The sequence below is a fragment of the Nomascus leucogenys genome, chromosome 11 (assembly GCF_006542625.1).
Source record: "Nomascus leucogenys isolate Asia chromosome 11, Asia_NLE_v1, whole genome shotgun sequence".
Taxonomy (NCBI): Eukaryota; Metazoa; Chordata; class Mammalia; order Primates; family Hylobatidae; genus Nomascus; species Nomascus leucogenys.
This window is the reverse complement of record NC_044391.1, coordinates 3,992,516-4,015,104: the sequence shown is the minus strand read 5'-3', so window position 1 is coordinate 4,015,104 and position 22,589 is coordinate 3,992,516. Positions and strand designations below refer to the sequence as shown.

Here is a 22,589-nt window from a genome sequence, read left to right as displayed (position 1 = left end):
TCTATAGACTATCAGGCAATTGCCCAAAAGTTCTCTACGGGAGTTAAACATCATTGAAATTTATAATCATATTATCCAGTGGATCATTCCAGAGTTTCATAATCTATACAAAGCTTGAAGTTCAGATTCTTTCCTTGCTCATTATATTAGTAGACATCTGTGTTTTTTGAATATGTTATTCTGCGTTAACATGAATACTGCATAAACTGTATTTAAATAATATGCAGAACAAAACTGAATACATTTTTAAAGGGATGCAAAGAAAGAGAACAGCTGATGCATTATGGGAAATGCTTATGAAATATCACGTGACCTGACTAAATTAGAACTGTGATTCCATTGTTCATGCACAGTGCTGGTCATTCTATTCTGGTATTGAACATATGAGTCTGTTCTGCCCAAAGATCAATACAGAGTCTTATAATTCTGCATTTTGTGAGTTTGATTTTCTGGTAGAATTTCAAAACTTTTCAAACCAACTAAAATGTTAAGTACACACACACACACAAAAATGGATATTTGAGAAGACAAAGCTTTGGGAACAAAAGGAGGCTGTCATTTTAAACAGATATCAATTGATATTTATTAGAAACTGACTAACCAACTCTACTAGTTTGCGTGTGGCAATATCCTACTATTGAACATAATTTTCTCCCTAAGAGAAGGCAAGCACTTCACTAATGATCATATAATAAGGTGGACCATATCTTTAAAAAGTTGGGATTAGAAAAAGTCTGCCTGTTTAGTTTCATTGTTTTTCTTATATCCCAAGTTTTTACAAAACCCAGAAAATGGAATGAGCAGTGTGCCCTGAAAAGTCTTCTACTATTTATCACCATGGTGAAGGAAAAATTCTCACGTGAAACTAAGACTTATTTTCCTACCCTGGAGTATCATTATCATTATCATTGGATAAGAAACATTCTAGATGGAAGCAGAGTCTTAAAGAAACATTCTAGCTGAAGACCCAGGACATGTGCCATCTTGTCAGAGTGTATGCATTATTTGCTTAGGACAAAGTATCATTTACTTCACCATGGTTTTTTACTCGTCCAGATCCTAGCAGGTCCTGTGCGGGAGCAAAGAAAGAGGCTCTCATCTTAGTGGTAACCCATCATGTTCAGTGGATGTGGGACTTAGCAGAACCTTCTACTTCATTTCTTCCATCTCCTAGGTGGGCTGGCTCGTTATCCTTTCCTCTCTGACAATCAGTCCCACTGAGAGTTGGAGCAAGATTTCCTCACTTCTAAGCTGCCAAACCGGTGCTTCTCTTACTCACTAGTATGGGCTTTCCAGCCCTTGTGCCAAACACGTGAGCATTCAGTCCATATGAAATGAAAAGACTAAAATATTAGTTATAGACACTTAAATGTTAACTGGGTGATGACTGGAAGATACATCTCAAGTATAGAGCAGGTCCTGGATTTCTGCAAATGAGACTTCAGGCACAATTGTGCCCCTGAAGGAAAAAATAAAATAAAAACTGACAAGGAGTGACAGAAACAAGATCCAGCTAGGTTGGATCTCACCCATAAAGAATAAAGTTAATCAAATCCATTTAACTGAAGAACACCCAAAAAATCTAGTACCTCATACTAACACTAAACTCCCATAAAGCAAATCCTGTCTTTCTCCAAATATGAGTGTAAATATGTCTCCACATATGAGTTCAGTTAACACCAATGGCAGACAGTAGACAATATTGGTGGTCAAACAGAATCCTGTGACTACCAGACTCTTACAATAAGTAAAAATTAAAAGGTTTAAGGGGCCAAACTATGTCATATAGTTTGTATGATCCCATTTTTTGGAAATGGATTCTCTGGAAAAATCTTACAAGTCACCGAAGAATGACATATTATAAAGTACAGAGAATATATCTCAGAAGTCAAAAGTCCTTGAAATAAGAAGTAATGAATAAATGGACAGAAAAGACTGAATATAGCCAGGCATGTTTAAAGCCATTTTGGCAAAATTATTTACGTTAAATAGAACCAACCATTCTAGTTGGTCAAAGTGTCCTTTAAATTGAGAAAGGAAAATGAGAAAAGAGATCATGACATTAAAAACAGTCAATGGAGGAAGTGTGTCGCCCCTGATGTTGTGGAAAATGCCAGGTCTTCAGTACTTGTCAGCAAGCTTTGCCAAGCTAGTTCTGAGTGGAAATCCGCCATTGCCACCAACACTCTTCCTTGATTATTTAGGATTTCAGCTGTTCCTGTTTAGAACCTCATGCTTACCCATTGTCATGCTTACCCAGGACACACCTCTCCTCTGTGTAGACTTATTTACGCCAGGGTTTCTCCAACCATACAGTAGATCAGAATCACCTGAAGAGTTTGATAAAACACAGATTGCTGGGCTCCATTCTCAGAATTTCTGCTTCAGTAGAACTGGGATGGGGCCCAAGAATTTGCATTTCTAATAAATTTCCAGGTGGTACTGATGCTGCTAGTCTGAGGACCACACTTTGAGAACTTTGATTTAAGTAGTATAAAAGAATGTATCCACATAAGGTATCAATGTGAGTTGACACTGGCCGAGATTTCCAAACTGTCAGAAATTTAACCAGAAGCCACAAGTTAGCTTGTACTTGTGTCAAAAGTTTGTGTGCCCAAACTTTTGGGCTAGCCATGTAGGCCATGTAGGCTAGCCAAGATAACCTGAACACCCCAAGGGGAGGTTCCCTTTAAAACATTTGGCAAATATCATTGAGAAACTCCTTTTATATCTAACGTCATTTCATCCATGAGAACATCATAAGCAATATTACCAAAATCTGTGCTGAATTAGATGCATTATGTAAAGGGCAGGTTGAATTGTCGTATTTGTTTGTGATTGGCCAGTAGTTCTCAAACTTAGATTTTCATAAGAATTTCCCTGGGGGCTTGTTATAGCTCAGATTCCCAAGCCCCACCCTAGGGATTCTGATTCAGTGGGTCTGGAGTGAGCCTGATAACTTGCATTTCTAACAAGCTCTCAGATGCTGCTGGTGCTGCTGATGGATAGACATAACTTTAAGAACTGCTGTTCTAGGTGGACTAAAGCCACAACATAATGATCACACTTTCCCTTTGTTACAGCCTAGAAATCATTTGAAAATGCTGAAAAAAAAAATACAGAGGATAATATTTAAAAGCTTTTGTAGCTTCTGCCTAAAATGAAAAAAAAGCGTATCTTAATATTTGCTTCATATTTCTTTTTAATTTTCAGGTAGAATTATATAAATAATATTAGATAGTTTTATTCGGCATATCTGAATTTTATGAAGTGATGTCATAATGTAGATAATCTCTAACTTGCTTTTTTACTTAATAGTGTTTTGAGATTAACTCACACTGATGTGTAGAAAATGAATTTATTTAAAAATGACTCTAGCTTTTTTTTTCAATTTATCCATTTCTCTACTAAGGGATATTATCAAGTATTTGCTATTATAAATATTAATAATATTGTCATGGACGTCTGTGTTCATGTCTTCTTGGGCCCATGATGAAAATTTTCTTGCAGGGATTCTCAAAAGTGTGGTCTAAACCTGCGGGGATTCCTCAGACTCTTTTAGGGAGTCTGCAAAATTAGAGTTTGCTTTTTTTACTCTCGTTTCCTGTGTATACAATGGAGAAGCTACATTACATGTGATAATGTCATTGATTGATGGATGCTTAATGGATCGTGTGCTTTATAGTCTTATGTTTTAAATTTTCTTGGGTGTGCACATGCCTGTAATCCAGCACTCTGGGAGGCCAAAGCAAGAATTCTTGAGTTCAGGAGTTTGAGACCAGCCTGGGCAACATAGCAAAACCTCATCTCCACTAAAAATAATAATAAAAAAATATTAGCCAGACATGCTGGTGTGCACCTGTCATCCCGGCTACTCTGGAGGTTGAGGTGGGAAGATCGCTTGAGCCTAGGAGGTCAAAGCTACAGTGAGCCACGATTGAACCACTGCACTCCAGCCTGGGTAACAGAGCAAGAACCTGTCTCAAGTAAATAAATAAGTTTATCAGTTTTAATATCTAATGCAGTGAATATTAATAGATATAACATAAACTAAGGTCTCTTTTAGGTCCTCAATAATTTTAAGAGGTTCCTGAGACAAAAATTTTGAGAACCACTATCTTGGAACTTATATTAAATGTGATTATCTGTGGCTTCTGCAACTTGCCTTTCACACACTACTGACTTTTTTGTTGTTTTAAATGAAAATAGAGACTTTTGTCTTTTCCATTTGGCCAGCAATCTTCTAATCTCTACAACCTTTTCAAAGATTATTGAATGCAATATTCCATCCCTTTTCGTGTATACTATATAATTTCTCTAAACCAGCTCTTTTGAAGTTTTTTAAGTTGTTAGATCCTTATTTACCGTCCCTTTTCTAATTTAGCCTTCAAAGCCTTCTTAACTATCTTCTTTTTATCTTTTAAAGATTGAAGAGTCACAGAGAAGACCAATGCAAAACTGGCTCTGACTTAGTTTTGTTTGTCTTCGGTATTTTATAATCTTTCAAAGCTGAGGTTCTGTCTCTTCCTTTTTTATCGGCTGCTGCTGACTACTGCTTTAAAAACCTCTCTATTCACAAAAACAGGTAAAATCAAGAGAGGTAAATCTTTAGGTCTGGCCATCCCATTCTTGAAGACCACTGTTTTATTTTCTCTCCCATTGTAGTTTATGTTGAAAGCTCATCCAAAATTGAGTCTACTTTAATTACTCTGAAATTCTCTGCCTGTCTCTATTTTTGTGATTCTCAATTTTGCATTGTATTTAGAGCTATATCATTTTTCTTAGTTTTATTTCCATGGGATTCTCTCTTTCCTTGAATATTTTTAAAAATCTGCTTTCCCAAAATACAGGGCAACTATCTGACATTTTCTAGCATTATTTCCCTTTGACCTAAGGTAACAGTTTTCCCCAAGGTTCCTTCTCAATTACACATAACTGATGTGCTCTTCCTTGTTGGTCAGAATTAAGCCAGAAGGTGTTATTTCTTTTAGTGCCTCCTTTACTTTCTGAGAGTTGTTGCCAAGCAATTTAAACTGTTTCCAGATGTTTGCCATGCTCCTAGCTGAGTGAAGCTCCCAGCAATTCTGAGAGCTGGGGCTGCCCCCTCATGACTTTTCTGGCTCCCTTAACAGGTCTCTTCTTAAAGCTCATAGATTAGATTCCCCATTACTTTCCTATCCTCTTAAATCAGTGTTTTTTGTTTGTTTTTTTGTTTTTGCCTCTCCCTTCTTTTAGACCTGTTTCTGCTAAAATATAATGTTGAGCTAGAAGCATCTCTTCTGCAACATGAAGTCCAATGCGTTCGTGTTCACTGAGCTGGGTCACCCCTTTTCATTTCTAAGTTCTCATCTGGGTGAACATCAGGGCACTTCTAAGAGGTAACAATGGAGCCAGGAGAAGACCCTGGAAAGAGATATATTCAAAGGAAGGAGGAAGAACTAGTCCTAAGACCCTGTAGCAGGAACAAGCTTGAGGAGTTTAAAGGAAAAACAGATCATCTGTTGGGTAGAGCAGAGCATGATGGGGAGAGGGGTGGGGGATACGGCCAGATGGACAAGTAGAGATTGGATGGCACGGGGGCACTTTTGGAAACCACAGTCAGGAGTTTGCTATTTTGTGAAGCCTCTGTGCAGGAAGGACACAGGTCTCAGATCAAGAAATTGTCCTAATACAAAATGAATTGATTTATTTAAAGGTCAGACCCAATGTATAGTGTACCAAATATATTGATCTAATATGTAATCCTGCAGGTGTTAGAGGTGTATTAGTCAAATGGTTGTGAAAAGTTGGGATGCAGGAAGTTCTTCCAACTTAATGATTATCAGAAGACATTTAATAAAAATTCAAACCTTCTTAAAGAAGAAAGAGTGTATATGTTATAAAGACAGTTAGTTTCATTGCAAAGTAAAAGTAATGATAAAATGAAACCCATTAGACAGATTACCTATGTTTTAAAACCTCTTGTCAAAAATGCCACTTCAGAAGAACAGCACCGAGTTCTTCAGAACCAAGGCCCTCAGCGGGAGGAGAGATTGCTGATCCTTTGTTAAAGTTGTTTTTATTATTTTTATACTTGCAAAACCAGTGAGGACAAGGGACTTGGACACTCACATTTCTCTCAGTGCCTATTACTTCCTGGAATCCCTCCTTCCGGTGTCAGTGTGCCTTTTCAACCCTCCCACCGCCACAAAGACTGTGGAGTAGAAACGTCACACTGGCCCCCGTTTTCTCATTTGCCTAAATTCAGGAGATGTGGGCAAGGTAACCTTGTTTCCAAATAAAAGAAGAAATCCAAAACCAAAGCTAGATTTATTATATTTCTTCATTTTTATGATCCCATCCAATCTGGAAACTTCAGCCAAGCAGTTTTTCATTGTATTAATGTGGTGATTTTTTGATGTGCACCATGCCAACACACCATCTTTCCCTGTAAATGTCTCTTTCTCACACCCCTTTAAAAGTAACAAACTATATCAACCACTAATAAGAAACATCTTTGTTTACATCAGTGTTTTGCAATGTTTTACATAAGCCACTTTAAGATTTCCTTAAACTTTGAACAAACTTAAGCTCACATGGCCTAGTTATTACTCTAAAAACAAAAGCTGATATTTTCAGAGAAGACAGTATCACCCCAGGGAATTTACCCCTGTGGGTACCCACCACTTCTTCTGTTAACCACACACTTCCAGGCCTCTTGGCAGGGCCATCCTGGTACCCAGTGTGACAGCTCTGAAATCACAAATGGGTGATGTCACACCTGTCACACCTGCAGCTCCCTGGAACCAGCGGAGAATAACTGGAGATTCATGGTCCATGATCCCGGCGTTTGGAAGACAGCTCTTAGTGTCCCAACTGAAATTGGGTCACTGAGACCTCATGAATGAATGCTCTCAGTTACTCCCCATCAAAGAGTAACTGTAATCTCCTGCCAAGGATTATTAGAAAATAATCCTTCTAAATCAAAATAAAAAAGGCATGTGGCCCTCTGTGACTCCCACTCATGCTTAGAACTTGAAAGATTTAATCTCCTGCCACCCTCAAGACCAAGGTAAACACAAATTGAATGTACCATTTTAAAGCAATTGTCAGTTATAGGTTATATTGAAAAGTTATTTACCACCAATTGGTGGTTAGATCTATTCCTGAAAGCCCCTTCTCATGGTTCAAAATGCTGTTCGCAGCATTCCTGCAGTGGCTGTATTCTGCAACTGTAACTCCTGGGAGGAAGCAATAGAGAAGAATCCACACAGGGACCGCATATACTGAGGGTTCCTGTGAGTACCTCCACTTGAGTGTTTTACCCCAACTCTACTCCCAGAGCAGAAGCTGGTGTGAAGGCAATGCAGGTGTTAAATCTATAGTAATCTCTAGTTTTTGTTGAAATCTCTTAGGCAACAGGCCTGACCAAAATCAAGAGTATGGTTACCAAATATCAGATGGTGTTTTATAGAGTAAAAAATATTTAAGATTTATTCTTTTGTGGCACTTATAATAACAAATAGTTTTAACCAAGTTGTACAGATAAGTCTTGACTCAGTATGATTGATTTGTGCAAATTCACCCAATTTCTAAGTTGAACCCAGTTATTTATTTATTTTTTTAGAGACAGGGTAATGGAGTGACACCCTGTCTCAAAAACTAAATAAACTCAATTTTTCATTTTCTCACCACAGTCTCATAAAGGACTGAGTACTTCCCCATCCCTTGAATTTGCATGTGACTCCCATGGCCAATGGGGTGATGTGAGCAGACTTCTAATGGACAGCTAAGATTTCCCTCTGTGCTTATGCCAACATCATAAGAATATGCCTTAGATGACAGACTGCCTGCATCTCTGAAACTGGAAGCAGAGCCACCCAGCCCCAACCTCATTGTATGAAACTGAGTGTGGATGGTTTGTTGTGCAGCCTTACAGGACAACTGACTGATACACTATCTTACTTAGCCCCATACCAGCCTTTTCAATTAGAGAGTAGTAACTCCGTCTTTTGGGTAAGGAAAGCAAGTCTTAGAAAGTTTAAAGGCTTTGTTGAAGATCCCACTTCTGTAACTGCAAAGGCCCAGGACTCAAACCTTATACCTATCTGACTCCAAACCCCGGGCTTGTAATCACCACATCACTGTGCCTCCTGGTAATAAGTATGTTTGGGCATGAAAAACTGTTATATGCATAAATGATGCTAAGTCAGAAAACAAAATTGCTTCCTTCTTACCTTTTCACCTTGCAGACTGTGTAACTGAGACTCAGGTAGGCACAGTGGTTTTTCCTAAGACCACAGAGCACATTAATGTCAAATATTATTTCTGTGGGTAAGGAATGCTTTTGATTTGATCATGTAGAAATCCCGGATTTAGCCCATGAGCTCTCCCTTGAGAATCTGACAAGGACATCATTATAAATACCTACCTGACTATGATTCCCTATCATTACTGCCATATGACTTTATTTTTTAGTTGTAGAGTACTCAGAGCCCTTTGTGGAGTCTTTCATTATGCATGTAATCCACGCAGTCTTCTCAAGTGAGTTAGGCAGAATATTTAAATAGGAAATGTCAATGAAATCATACAATGAGAAGCGAATGAGTGAACTTTCAAACGTGTGCCGCTCACTCCTTCTCCACTATGGCCTCGATGCTCCCTGAGCTCATCATATTTTAGGTCAAACAGCACACCCCCCAGATCACAAGCGTGTCTCCAGAACTGTGTTGGTTTCCCATAGAGTGGCCCTCTCTGAACTCCTGACAGCTGAACTCATCAAATAAGGACAGCTGTGCTTTGATAGCTGGGAAATTCTATATAATGTGAAATGATATTCTAGGGGACATCTTCTTTCCCCCAGCTCTTCTCTCCCAGCAGTGGTGACCTAACTGAAAATAATCCTTCTAAATCAAAAGAAGAAAGGCATGTGGCTCTCTGTGACTCCCACTCATGCTTGGAACTTGAAAGATTTAATTTTATCTCTCATTTAGCATCTTAAAGAAATTGGGACACTAAGATGGCAGCTAGAGGCTGCTTTAGTGGAACTATCAAATCCTATCGTTTTTAGTGTTTTATTGTGTAATTTTAAGTGGAAGCATTATGCTGTCAACTTTATACTGATGATAAATCTATCACTTTAAAATCATTTCCAAGCAGCACATCACTATCTAATTGATTGGATGCTACTACTGTTACCTGTACGGTTAATGGCTGCCTAAGATGGTACCTGTCTAAGTGTTTGCTAGAATCACTGAATCCATCAACTGTTGAGAATCTTCATATCAGCTTTCTATTACTGCATGACAATTACCACTAAGTTAATGGCTACAAAGAACACATATTTATTATCACAGTTTCTCTGAGTTCAGAGTCTAGGCATGGCTTAACAGGATCTTCTTGCTCAAGGTTTCACAAGGCTGCAATTAGGGGGCCAGCTGGGCTTCATTCCCATCTGGAGGCTCAAATGGGGAAGAATCCACTTCCAAGCTTGTTTAGTCAGAATTCTATGGGCAGAATTCTTTTCTTTGCAGCTGCAGAATGCGTGACAGCTTGCTTCTTCAAGGCTAGCAGGAAAGCAAGAGCTAGTCTGCTTGGACTATATATATAATAATGTACTCACAGAAGTGATATCCCATCAGTGTTGCCATATAATGTAAGTTGACCATGAGAGTGACATCCCATCACCTTTGACATGTAACATAACACAGAAGGGACAGCCTCCTACCTTTGCCATATTCTGTTGGTTAGAAGCAAGCCACAGATCCTGCCTACACTCATGGAGAGGGGATAATCAAAGGCATGATCACCAGGAGGTGGGAATCATTGAGGGGTCACCCTAGGGTCTGTCTACCTGGTTCCCAATGTCACTCCCACATGCAAAATACATTCATCCCAGCCCAAAAATCCCAAAGTCTCATCTCATTGCAGCATCATCTCAAAGTCCAAACTCTCATCATCTAAATTGTGATTAGGTATTGATGGAGTGCTTGGGAGTAATCTATTAAATACAGCTGTTGGGGCACAATTCCTCTCCATCCATGGACCTGTGAAGCTAAAGAGACAAATTATATGCCCCCAGCCTGTCCAACATACAATGGTGGGACAGCACAGGATAACCAGTGTAAAAATTCTGATTCAAAATGGGGGCAGGGTGAGGGCAAGTGAGTGGAAGGAAAAAAGGAATTACTGGTCCGTGGCTCTTCTGAAATCCAGCCAGGAAAATGTTAGAAGTTCCCTGATTACATTTCAAGGCTTGGGAATGGCCCTCTGTGGCTTAGGCTCCTCCCTCAGGGTTTTTGGTTCTGTCCTTCTTTTTCATGAAAGGCAGCACATGTTTGCATCCTGGGTAGTTTTATCAGCATGCTTTCCACTGCTAGTAGAATTGGAAGGGTCTGAAAGCCTCCTTTATTTCATACTCTCTTTGTCCCTTTCAGGCTAAGTGGCCAGTATTCCTGATGAAATAATTTCTTAAGAACTTTGTAAAGTTTGTGTGGATTCACTGCAGTTCACTCCATTAGGTGACGTCATATCCACAGATATTTTAAAGATAAGCCTTCCTGTTCCTTGGCCTCCTTCTGAGATGACTGAGGGACGATGCCCATATGCTTCCTTGAGGTTTTCTGGCTTGATTGAGAAGATCTGTAGGGCAGACCCTTAATTTCTTAAAAGACCCCTTCGTGTAACTGCATACTTTTGTCTTTTGATCTTTCTAACTTTCTAACAAAGAGCTGTACAGTCACACTCAGACTTTTCCCCAGGGCATGCTCTCCTGAGAGTGAATCTCTTCATTCTAGCATCTGTGCCATCTAGAGATCATCGGAATTTTTTACATCATCAGATTCTGATTCTGTTTTTTAAGAAAAATTGTCCTCCCAATTTTCCTCTTTACTCACACATTTTACTACAAGCAGAAAGAAGAAACCAGAGGGTTCCTTCAACACTTTTCTTGGAAATCTTTATACAGCCAAGTGTATCACTTTCAATTCTGCTTTCCACATAACCTCAGGAGACGATTTCACCGTACTTCACATTACAAAAGATTCTCCTTTCTCCTTCCTTCAGTTTCCAATGAGTGTTCCTCACTTCTGAGCCTTCACCATCAGCATCCTCAATGTCCAGTTTTCTACTCTGAGTCTGTTCATGTCATTTAGACTTTTTCTACCATGTTCCTCAAAATTCCCCCAGCCTTCACCCACTTGGTTACAAAACCTCTTCCACGTTGTTATGGATTGAATTGTGTCCCTCCCAAACTTTATACTTTGAGGTGTTAATCCCCAATGTGACATTATTTAAAGATATGGACTTTAGAGAAGTAATTAAGGCTATGTGAGGTCACAAGGGTAGGACCCTAATCTAATAGGGCTGGTGCCTTTATAAAAAAGGGAAGAGCTCAGTCATGGTGGCTCACACCTGTAATCCCAGTGCTTTGAGAGGCCAAGGCAGGAGGATCACTTGAGTCCAGGAGTTCAAGACCAGCCTGAACAACATAGCAAGACCCTGTGTGTATTTTTTAAAAATTTCAAGAAAAAGAGGAGGAGGAAGAGACACCAGAGGTGCCCACCCAGAGAAAAGGCTATGTGAGGATACAGGTAAGAAGGCAGCCACCCCATTCTGTGTTATTTTGTTATAGCAGCCCAAGCAAACTAATACTCATGTTTTTAGGTATTTGCTATAGCAGTTGCCCACTTCCAGGTATCAAAAGCTATACTAGCTTTCTATTGCTATGTTAGAAATTACCATAAATGTAACAGCTGAAAACAACACACATTTGTTAATATCCTTGCAGTTTCTATGGGTCAGGAGTCTGGCACAGCTTCACTGACTCCTCAGGTCTCAGGAGGCTGAAATTCAGGTGTCAGCTGGCCTACATTCCCCACTGCCTTCCCATCCAGAGGCTTGACAGGGCAAGAATCCACTTTGCAAAATTCATTTCCATACGGCTCTGAGAGAATGGGGTACTGAGGCCAGAAAGGAGAAGAAGCCTGGTTTGTTGATGAACAGGCAACTCCATAGGCAAGCAGGCTCGGTTGTGCCAGGGATGCTCTGAGACCATGTGGAGCACACCTCACAAGTAGCCCAGCAAGGAGCAAGGAAGCTGGGACATCTACCCACCAACTCCAAGCTTTCCTGGTTGTTGGTTGCTCCCAGGAGTTAATTTCCTGGCAACTCCACACTTGGCCATGCATCCCCCAACAGCTAGAGGACACCTGGTGGTAGAGAGACTCAGGGAACCTTCAGCATGGATAGGAAATGCCTGCAGGTGGCCTCTGGGGTGGACTGAGGGGATAAAGGCACAGCACCGGTGGCAACTGCTATCAGTATAATACCAGCTTTCATTCCTTAACAGATGTTTATTGTGCACCTACTATGTTCTGAGAGGAAAAACAACAGTATTTGGTCTTCACCTCCACAGAGTGCACAGTCTAGTGAGGGAGAATGAATTGTAAAGACAAATGAAAACATAATGTTATAACAGAAGTATAAGTATTTTGTTATGAAAGCTTTGAGAACAAAATGACTGTACTTCCTAGAAAATTTGGAGAAGATGTAACTTTGGGTTTTACGGGAGAGTATAACCTTATATTCATACCCAATGAATGAATACCCCTGTGTAAACAAATAGTAACTTTACAAAGAGGCGGTGACGACAACATATTGCTTAAGAGCCCTCTGGAGCCAAACCATCCAAGATAAATAAAAAACCTTGATTCTTCATATTCCAGCTGTATGACCTAGTGCAAGTTACTTAACCTCTGTGAGCTTCTGTTTCCTCATCTGTTAAAAGTGGATATAACAGTACTACCTCACAGGGCTGGAGTAAGGATTGAATAGCTTAATACATTAAATCATCAGCAGTCAAGAAATAAAAAATGAATCAAACCAAATGGTCACATGTACAGAGTACAATGAAAATTCCTTTTTAAGAAGAGAACAATATTTTGAGTTTTTCTCTCTCAATTAATAAAACAAAAATTATACATATGTGTCTTCATCATTTTAGGAATACCATTTGGAATAATTTATATGTCACTCTCTAAACCATACAAGTGTGAGTTCTCAGAGTTCTTATAAATTTGAATGGAAAAGCCAGGCGCAATGGCTCATGCCTATAATCTCAGCACTTTGGGAGGCAGAGGCAGGAGGATCACTTGAGGTCAGGAGTTCGAGACCAGCCTGGCCAACATGGTGAAACCCTGTCTCTAATAAATTTACAAAAATTAGCCACGTGTGGTGGCAGGCACCTGCAATCCCAGCTACTCGAGAGGCTGAGGCAGGAGAATCACTTGAACCCGGGAGGCAGAGGTTGCAGTAAGCAGAGATCGTGCCATTGCACTCCAGCCTGAGTGACAGAGCGAGACTCCATTTTAAAAAAAAGAAAAAACATTGAATGGAAAAATACCACAGATCTCTTTCACTCGTGGGTGCATTCAAGTGTGAAGTGTCTAACGGCAGGCTTCCAGTGGTATCTTTCACCTGAAACCTGCAGGCTGCTGCAGTGCTGCAGACCGTTGCTCCCACCATGAAGCAGGAGGCAGAGCAATGACTACTTGCAGCAGCATCTGACATCAGCAGCCCTCACCTCCTGCCTCATGGGTCAGCAGTATCTTTGCAGGACATGTGAGCTGTGAGGCTGGAAACCTCATTGGCTGGAGGTTTCCAGCTGTGAGGCTGGAAACCCCAAGCCAAGTTCACTTTCTGAAGTCTGTAGGGGTGGGGAAAGGAGCACTTTTTAAACAACGCTGAGAGGTGCATGAGGAAATAGCTTTCTTCAAATCTCCATGTGCTAAAGCCAGATCCCACTTGGGTTAGAGCAGAAAGCTGGAGAAACAGCTGAATGTGATAAACCTTCTCTAGAAATGAAACCCTGTGGTATGGTTAGCAGATATTTTTATCTATAGAAGAAAATGTGCTTCCTTTGAGAGTTTTTCTAAAAACCTTTCATTTTTATGTTTTTACCACTTGAGAGCATGAAGTATTCATCATAGGCAGCTTAGCAAAATTAGAAAACTATGGAGAAAAAATGAAGACCTGTCTTTTTTTTGAATTTTGAATTTTGATATATTTTTTACGCCATTTTAACACAGACACGTGCGTACACATACAAGGAAGAGTGAGATTATTGACTGTATTTACACAGTTTTGATTTCATTTTTTCACCAAATTTCAGGGGTTACTAAAGTTTCTTGGTTCTCAGTAACTTGTCACAGCACCTCCTAGAAAAATAAATAAATAAAAATAAAAGCCATTCCATTTATTAGGTAATTCAGTCCAAACTCTAAGTATGGCATAACAACAAATACATGTAAATTGAAATTTGCAAAATAATTATATTTCATTCTAAAACACTATTGAAACGTGCAGGCCTGCTGGACACTGCCTCACTTCTCCGACCTTGGAACCAGGTTGGATACCACACCCTCACCCTCATTTCCTGTTCCACATTGATTTTTACACAGGACTTTTTGTTTATTTGTTTTTGGTCATGACAACTGCCAGATACACCGCTTTACATTTGATGTCATCAAAATACATGTAGTGTAATCTAATGTTGAAAGATGCACTAGTAATTTAGAAGGTATCTGACAAGTTACCTTCAAAATTTTAAAATAGCCTCTGCCACAGCATTGTAAGTTTGCCGCAGTTCCCTGGGGTACCTTGGCATATGGTTTGGGAACTATGAACTTAGTCTCATTACACTGACAGCAAGATTATTTTTATTATTTTTCTTTTGTTTTCTTTTTCTGTTTTTGTTTGTTTTGGGTTTTCCATATTATTTTTAGTGGCCACATTAGAATTCTACAGATGTGTCATAATTTTAAAACCCTCTTATTGTTGGAAATTTATGTTGTTAGTTTATTTTTTTATTGATAATTTCATTGTCTTCAAACGGGTAAGAAACTCCATTCTTTTATGTAAAGGTCGAGTCTTTGAATCCACAATTACTACCCATAGTTATTCGGCCTATTTATATTCTTACCTTGCAGTTTCAGAGCCCAGTTAGCCCAATTAGCTGGTGGCACCTGCAGTCCTGAATGCTATGATTTTTCACCTTCCAAATCCTACGATCTTCATGGTTTTGTCACTGATTTGATTTTGGGAACAATGAGCCTAAAACAGGAAACTATTTTTTAACCCATCAGCTGTGCTTCAGATTTTCAAGTTAATGAATAAAAATAAAGCCAAGGAATTGACAAGCCTATACATTGTCAGCAACCAGCAAACCTAGGAGAACAAAGGGAAGAAATGAAGACAGAGCCAGGCACAGTGGCATGCACCTGTAGTTCCAGCTACTGGGGAGTCTGAGGCAGGAGGATCATTTGAGCTCAGGAGTTCAAGGCTGCAGTGAGCTAGGATGGTGCCTGTGAACGGCCGCTGTACTCCAGCCTGAGAAACATAGCAAAACCCTCTCCGTAAGAAAAAGAAAAGAAAAAAATATGAAGACAACTAAAAATCATTGTGAAATTCAAAAAAGTCTTACTTTTGATAACTTCACACCAAAAACCTGTGCAGAGCACTATGTCTTCCACCATCCGTTGGTGCAGCAAGGGAAGATGTGAGGGGACCACCCAGCATGGTGCATAGCTTCTTGGCACAGCATTGTAGAAAGTGGCTCATATTTGAAGTTAGCTCTTCAATTAAGGGTAGATCCTCATTGGATTATTCTTCCATTAGCTTTAAAGTAGCATGAATCAAGTCAAACGAGAGGGTGTCGGGGGAGAGAGTGAGAACATCAGGATAAAGGAATTATCAAATATAAGGAGATGGTGTTGAAGCTAGAGCTTATGACGGTGGTAGAGGTCATTGACGGTGGAGGAGGAAGTGGTTTGGAGGTGATGGAGGTGGTTGAAGGTGGTGGAAGTGGTGGTGGTGGAAGCTGTGGAGACACTGATGTCAGTGGAGATGGTTGGTGGATGTGGTGGTGGCAGTGGTGGTAGTGGTAGTAATAATACTTTTTTAACCTTCATGAAAGGCTACTTGTAGATGTAAATGGCCCACATCTATTTTATGCCCAGTTATAAAGTTCTGTTGCCCACGAACCGGTGTGAAGAATCCTTACTTAATTGCTTATAACAGATTCATAATTTGTTTGTTTGTTTCTATGAGATGCGAACTCACTTTGGGATGTAGGACTGGGGCTCATAGTAACATATTTGAATACACATTACCCCATCTAAGCCCCTATGAGGTAGGTATTATCCTTCTTTTACAGACTGGGTGATCTGAGGCTCAGAGAACCCAAAGGACTCGCCGACAGTCACACAGTTCTCAAATAGCAGAGCTGAGGCATGCTCCACCCAGCTCAGGAGATTCCAGAGCCAGGGCCTTTCCACAAAGCACAAAGCTGTGTTTGATATGGTTGTGAGTTGTCAAGGGTATAATGGGAACACTAGCACATTATAAGACAGAGAAGTAAGGAAAAAACATGAACCTTAATTTCAAGAAAACAGATAAGTTGGAAGAAATTCTGTTGCCTTTATCTCTATAATATTTCTACCCCATCCTGGACATGGCATAAAAATCTTTCTAGAAGCACCTTCCAAGTGTTCAAATTCTACTCTTTTCTAAGGTATTCACCATATCAATACCTTTGTTAGGTATTCAACATTAAATTTGTTCAGCATTATTGAATACCCAGCATGGGCTAGGCATGATGTCAGTGCTTACTGAGATGTGAAATTGAGTATATCAGTGACTGAGATATTGATAACCAGGACAGGCTAAAATTTCTATAGGACTGGACAAAGGTTGCATTTTCTAATACAGTTCTCCTATGCCTTACTTATTTTTATAGCAAAAACTTTTCTGCCAAATTTTGAGAGAAGTATGTTTAAGTCTCTCTCTAGAATTGTGATTTTCCTATGTTTTTCTTACAATATTTTATTGTCTAATATTGGACCTCATATTCAGCATTGGGTTAAAATTGTCTGGACTACAAGACATATCATGACCCTAAAGTGGAATTGTTGGATCATAAAGCATATGTACCATTGAGTTTAGTAAGTACTGACAGATGGCTCTCCAGAATGACGGTACCAGTGTACTCCCCACCAGTAAAGCACAAGGTTGCACACCTTACATCCTCACCATTCCCTGGTATTATAAGCTGAATATTTGCAGGTCTAAGGAGGATTTCATTGTGGTTTTTATTTCCTCTCTTTTCACTATTGTGTTTGAGCATCTCTTCATATCTTGTTAACTGTTGGACCATTCATTTGATGAATTGCCTATTCAAATCCTTTGTCAACTTTCCTGTTTTGCGAGAATTCTTGCATTAGTAAGAGTTTCTTTAATGCATTTAACTTTAAATGCCCCCTTGTCTTATACTTTCAAACCTGATTTCTTTTTGTTTGTACCTATCTTAGTCTAATACTGTACTTTCATTTGGGTATCTGTAAGCATTGTCTTATAAACAGCATATAGTTGTTTAGTTTTATGTTGTTTTGTCTTTATTCAATCTGACATTTATTGGAATAATTTGGTACGTTTATATTTAGTATCATAACTCATCTACTTGATTTCATTTCTTCCATATTACTTAATGCTTTATTTAATGTACATTTTTATTTTCTCCTCTTCCTTATTTCTTGCTGATTTGATCATGTTGTTTTTCATTCTGTTCCTCTCCTTTATTAACTTGGAGTTTCCACTTTTCCATTCCACTAATGGATTCTCCACTTTCTGTGCTCTTGTGATCAGATATCTTCCTTTTTTACTATATTTTTAAACAAACTCCCAACTCACTCCCCCAATAATATTAACTGTATCTCTCCCCACAAAATGCAATATGTCCTCCCTATTTCTGCTTCCAATAAGATGAGACAATTAGAAAAATGTCTTCCATGTCTTCTTCCCTTTCTCCACTCCTTGTGACACAGAGACTTTGAAATACTTTTATTTCCCTAACTCCTAGATGTTGATGAACTCATTTTATACGTACAGCACTAAACTATTAATAGAATTTTCTGCAGATTGTGTTTTAAGAGCCCTTATTTAGCAATTTTATAACACATCATTCCTAGACAGTCTTACTTATCCATTCAGAATTAATTCAATAAAGAGAGAGAGAAACATAGAGAGAGATACAGACTGAGTGCACACCAGGTGTGTTGCTTAACACAGCAGTCCCCAACCTTTTTGGCACCAGGGACTGGTTTTGTGGAAGACGGTTTTTCCACAGACAGGGGTGCGGATGGTTTCAGGATGGAAGTGTTCCACCTCAGATGATCAGGCATTAGATTCTCGTAAGGAGCACACAAGCTAGATCCCTTGCATGCTTGGTTCACCATAGGGTTTGCAACCCTATGAGAATCTAATGTCGCTGCTGATCTGACAAGAGGCGGAGCTCCGCTGGTAATGCTCGCAGGCCCACCACTCACCTCCTGCTGTGTGCCCTGCTTCCCAACAGTCAACAGACACTCCGGGGATGGGTCCATGACCCAGGGGTTGGACATCCCTGAATTAACTGAATTAACAGGTTTTCCCCTCCTCCTCATATTTACTTCATCTTGAGGTCAATGTCTAGATTAGCACTATTCCATAGAACTTTTTGTGATAATGTAAACGTTCACTAGGGTAGCCACCAGACACATGGAGATATGGAGCTCTGGAAATACGTTGAGGATGACTCAGAATTGAATTTTTGATTTGATTTTATTTTAATTAATTTTAATTTAAATAGTCACATGTGTCTAGTGGGTACCATATTGAAAGGGAACATCTAGATCATCTGTTATTTGGATAAAGTCTTGACTGGCACTACCTCTAAAATGGTTAGAGATAATTGTAATATATGATCATGTTTTGCTTTCTTAAGTCTAACATATAATCATGTATATATTTGGTTTTGGTTTTGCTGATGAGTGAATTATATCGTGGTTGAGTATAGGTTTCCCAGTCCTTTCCTCTCAGATTGGGCTTGCTAGAAGCAGAACCTCAGACGGGGATTCTTCTGCAAGTGACTTACTGAGGGAGATGTCTCAGGAGGCACCTGTGACAGAATAAGGTAGGCAGGAGAGTGCTGAAGAATATTATGGACAGAGCTGTGGTTTCAGTTCCAGTCTAGCCTGAGCCTGAGACCATGGAGTATCAATGGCACCATGGGGTTGTCTCAGTTGGAGATAGAAATTCTGACTTTTATTACCATTTTTCAATAAGAGACCACCCCCAAAGAAGGGCGTAACACCCCAGGCCCTGCTGCATGAGGCTGTGAGCACTTTCTGGATAACTGTGGGCTGTTCTCAGGAGGAGTGGCCTGCCATTGCCCATCAGCCACCACACTCAGACCTAAGTCAACTGCAGGACTGTACTTATTTAAACTTCAGGTTTTTAGATAATAAGCCCATGGGTATTCTCATTCTTTCTTGGAAGTATATAAGAGTTTTTTTTCATTCTTAGAATTAAGGAATTTTCTAGGATATGCCTACATAAGTATTTTTTATTTTTTTTTCAAATCAGCCCATTAATATTCTCTCTTTCCTGGAAATGTGTAAGAGACTTTTTTTATTCTAAGAGTGAAAAATTTTTCAGGATATGCCTAGGTGTGTCTTTTTTTTTTTTTTTTTTTTTTTCAAATCAGTCCTGCCCTGAACTTAATGACATTTTTTTAAGCTGTCTATTCAGGTCCTTAGCTCGGGGAAATTATCATCTATTATTTGTTAAATTCTGCCCGCCATCTGTTCCTTTTTATTCTTCTGACACTCCCTTATTTTGCATGTTAAGTCTCTTTTTCTCCTATGACTTTCCTCTCTTTGTATTTTTGCATAGGTTTTGAGACATCTCTTCTACTTGTCAGTCTTAACCTCATGTCTCAGCAGTGACCATCTTCTCCTTCAATCCATGCTTTGAATTGCCTATTTCCAGACACTGTCTTTTGTGTCATGCTTGAATCAACAGAGATGCTCTTGTTGCTTTTTACATTCAAGTTGTCATCTGTCTCTTCTGGTAGTTCTGTTTTGTTGGGTAAGGGTTTAATCTGTTCTGAGCCATTGTTCTCTCCCTCTCTCTCTCTCTCTCTCTTTCTCTCTCTCTCTTTCTCTAGCTGCTGGATATCTTTGGTTATAATATATTAATATATATATATATATATTTTTTTTCTGGCTATTTTCTCTCTCTGTGTGGTAGTGGTCCCATGATTAGAGGAGGACAAAGTGGAAACTACACCTGGGGACTGATGGCATGACGCAGGCAGACTGTCAGTTCCCCACTGAGATGCACGGAGGAAGCCCTCTCTTCCTCCACCATCTCTCAGACTCTCCCAGCCTCCAGGGCAGAGACTCTGTATAGCTTTTAAACACCACCTCTCCAGAGCTGGGAAATCCATGGTGCCATAGTTCACGGTCTTGGGTCCCCATATCACTGTGAGCCATGTTCTTCCTGGCACCTGAGCCTGCTGTTCACCCATGCGCAGCTAGAGCGCAGCCTCTTCCCCATCCAGGTGGAAGCAAGCCCACAAGCTCTCTCTGTTGAGATGTCCTCAGCACCCAAGCCTTGCTGGTCCAACTGCCCATCAGCCCCAGACGCCATTTGGTCAAAAGAAGTGGACATTCTGGAGTTGAACATGGAGGAAAGGGAGAATTGTTTAGGTCATGATGGTCCCAGAATCCTCCTCCTGCTTTCCGCAATCCTTCTGAAGAGACCTGAATTCAAATTTTCATTGTTCCCTTTCAGGATCTTTGTTTCAACAAATGCCAGCCAAATACCAAGCCCAGTGCTGAGGACACAACAGTGAATAAATCAGGGATGAGTCCTTCCTTCTAGGAATGTTTACTCCAAAGGGGAAATAATTATCCATGTGGTCTAGTTCTAATTACAGAGTATTGTGAATGGGCAAATAGAGGCTGTGGTGGAAGGGCGGTGTTGCTGATTCATATTTCTGCCCTCACTTTCTGTACCCACCTTGTTACAACAGAACTTCCTGCCATGTTACCTGTACACTAAAGGTGTCCGTTTCGTTCCATCTCATCCTTGGACAACGTTTAACAAGTTGCATGTGAAGAAAGGTGGCTGAGATGATGGAAAATCTAGAATTCAGGTGATCTGATGATTGGCTGAGAGTACTGATGATTGGCTGAGAGCACTGATGATTGGCTGAGAGTACTGATGATTGGCTGAGAGCACTGATGATTGGCTGAGAGCACTGATGATTGGCTGAGAGCACTGATGATTGGTTGAGAGCCCTGGTGATCTTCTGTCAAAGAATCAAGGGAGGGAAGTAAACAATTGCTTTCTTCAAACACTGAATGACTGTCCCATAGGAGGGGAATTTAGTAACCTCTAGGAATCCCCTGGAAGGACAAATAGGAAGAGGTAAGTGGAGGCAGCACAGAGAGACTCCAGTACTTTACCTCAATAGGGCAAGACTTGGAAATGTGTTCTCCAGCAATGCAAGGGGCTGCCTTGGAAAGGTGAGCTCCTCATCTTTAGGAATGTTCAAATATTCGTCCAACGGCACCCATAAAAGGGACCTGAACACAGCAGACAGGGCAGGAGAAAAAGCCAGAAAGAACTGGGAGTTGAGAAGTTTGTTAGGGATTTGGTGTCTGAGAAATGAGAGTATTGGGCAGTGAAAAGGGGTAAGAGAAGTGTGGCCAGGGTTGCCAAGTGTGTCTCCTTCAAAGAGAAGTGTGGAAGAAATAGAATTGTTATCTTGCCGTGTCTTAGATAATAACTAAGTTTCCTGAGATCAAAAACAGCCATGGTTTCTTTCTTCCAAACTTTCTTTGTTTCTATTTTCTCTGGTCTACTTAAAGTAAAACAACAGTAAACAATAGGATCTGGCCAGACACAGTGACTCACACCTGTAATTCCAGCACTTTGGGAGGCTGAGGCAGGCAGATCATTTGAACTCAGGAGTTCCAGACCAGGCTGGGCAACAAGGCGAAACCCTGTTTCTACTAAAAATACAAAAATTATCTAGTTGTGATGGTACACACCTGTAGTCCCAGCTACTCAGGGGGCTGAGGTGGGAGGATCACTTGAGCCAGGGAGGTCAAGTCTCCTGTGAGCCATGATCCCATCACTGCACTCCAGCCTGGGCGACAGTGAGATCAAAAACAAAAAAAAGAAAGAAAGAAAAAGAAAAGAATCTGAGAGAAGCCACTTTCTACCTTCCTTTCTTCCTCTTAAAACCTCCAGTCCTGAAACATATGGTATGTTATGAAAATATCGATTCATCTAAGCTTTTCCTTAAGTTGCTTATACTTATAGAACTGTACCTGTCACCATGCTCAATAAATATTTGATGATTTAATTAAAAATAAGTTCCAGCCGGGCGCAGTGGCTGACGCCTGTAATCCCAGCACTTTGGGAGGCCAAGGTGGGCAGATCACGAGGTCAGGAGTTCAAGACCAGCCTGGACAACATGGTGAAACCCCATCTCTACTAAAAATACAAAAAAATTAGTTGGGCCTGGTGGCACATGCCTGCAATCCCAGCTACTCGGGAGGCTGTGGCAGGAGAATTGCTTGAACTTGGGAAGCAGAGGTTGCAGTGAGCCAAGATTGTGCCATTACACTCCAGCCTGGGTGACAGAGCGAGACTCTGTCCTGAAAAAAAAAAAAAAAAAAAAAAAAAGTTCCAGCCCATAATAGTCTGTCCTGTGTATCAAT

The 22,589-nt window shown here is 40.1% G+C and overlaps 1 protein-coding gene across 4 annotated transcripts in view; it reads left to right on the top strand.

Annotated features, from left to right (window-relative positions):
• The window catches only part of PAK5 (p21 (RAC1) activated kinase 5), a 314,727-nt gene that overhangs the window by 178,719 nt on the left and 113,419 nt on the right, over positions 1-22,589 (top strand). The window lies entirely within an intron of this gene.